The following is a 1894-nucleotide window of genomic DNA, read 5'->3' on the forward strand; positions in this document are numbered from 1 at the left end:
CTCAAACGATATTCATTCTAGATTTCTCGTTCTCTCCGTCCAAAACAATCCTGCCCCCAATACGGTTCCAATAAATCGTTCCTCGAAACCTCGAGATGATTCACGCGCTTCCCCTCCCCATTTTGTCAATCTCCTCGTATAAACTCGGCGGGAAGGAGAGGCAACATTTCTGCCTAATACAAGTTGGAGAAGGGAGGAACAACCACCCCTGCCGAGTAACTAAACGGTGTTCGCGCATTCCAAACGGGCCGGGCCCGCGCTCCAAACGATAAGGTATGCCGCTAACGATGCCGTGGCCGCGCGAGTTAATGCAACGACGATGACGACGACGACGACGACGACGACGAGAACGGGGACGAACGAGGACGATGTTCGGCGAAACATCCTGGGCACCGAGCACCTACGAGGAATTCCGCGATTCCGTCGGCTGCCACAACCGGCCGAGACATTCCGAAACTGTCGGAACGAGCCGTGGAACGCGGGCTTACGCGATTAAACTCCGGATGACGGAGAGAATTTCCGCCGGATTATTTCGTTTAATCGTTCAGACGATCGTGCTATTTCTGGGGAGCGGATATTGGGAGAGTTCGTGCTTCCAAAGTGGGTGGGTGAGGGAATTTCTCGTATCTACAAGGATTGATTCAATGCTTCTCTTCTTTTTTCTTTTCATACTTTGAGGAAAAGGATGTTATCGGTTCAGAATTCGGTGGAAAGTGGAAGAATGTGGATTATTTATTTATTTACTTATTACGCAAACAGAGAACGAAATTTGGATTCAGATGTTATTAGAGATTAATGAAACGTGTTTGGAATGATCATCTTTTATTTTCTTTTATGCTTTATCAGAGAGGAGAGATTTTTTTAAAAATGAATAGCTTGTAAAAATGAGTAGCTTTGTTGATTTAATTATGCATACAAAAAGAACCACGTTGCACGAATATGCAATATAGTCTATAGCAAAATCTTATACAATATTTTCAAAATTTTCAAAATGATATAAATTAACATTTACAATGAATTAATTATAAAACTTAAGATTCATTGTACAATAAACAAAGTCATTTCGCGAAAAGGAGCATAAGAAAAAAAATCTGCAATCCAATCTCCGAACAATATAATAGTTTCCTAAAAGCCGACATCACGAAAGTATCCCTGATCCCCGCGAGATGCAGTGGTCCCAGAATAGCGGAAAATTCTCGATAACCTACCCTACTTTTCCGGCCGATCCTCCCCTCGAAGAGGAACGTGCGAATAAGCGAGCTTGAAGAGGACAGCGGATCTCCTCGAGGAGGCGAAAAGGAGGCGAAACGTTCTAATCCCTCGGGGAACGGAAGCGACGTCATACGAGTGGATCCGGAATCTGATTCGGAATAAACGGCGCGAGGAGACATTTTGCGGAGGCTGACACGGGGGAAAAAACGAAAGGGAGAAAAGAAGAAAGGAGCGGACACATTTCGGTTGCTCGTACGCGTCGAGAGGCTACCCTGGTAAGGGGTAACTTTTTATCGGCCTGTACTTGTGGCCACCCCCTAATGCGCCCTCTCTGCGGCTTCCAAACAACTTTATTTTCACAATCGGATGCGCTGTTTCGTTTCGCGTTCTTGGTTTCACGAATTAGTGGCGTGGGATATTTGCGATTGATGTTTAAAAAAGAAATGTTTCTAGTTTTACTCGAATTTTTATCTCTGATAAAATTGACACGAAATTGTATCATACGATGGTTGAGTAAAGAATTAGAAACGGGAAAACGGCATGTTTTCCATTCCAATTTCTTGCTGCATAGAATATTCGTGGAAAGTTTTGTTCGTTGAGAAGTCTGAAACACAGAGCGGAGAGAAACTCTTTACGAGCCGCCTCGAATTTATCATCTCAGAAAAATTCAAACTTCTCGTAG

Source organism: Apis dorsata, unplaced genomic scaffold (genome assembly GCF_000469605.1).
Source record: "Apis dorsata unplaced genomic scaffold, Apis dorsata 1.3 scaffold_265, whole genome shotgun sequence".
NCBI classification, from domain to species: Eukaryota; Metazoa; Arthropoda; class Insecta; order Hymenoptera; family Apidae; genus Apis; species Apis dorsata.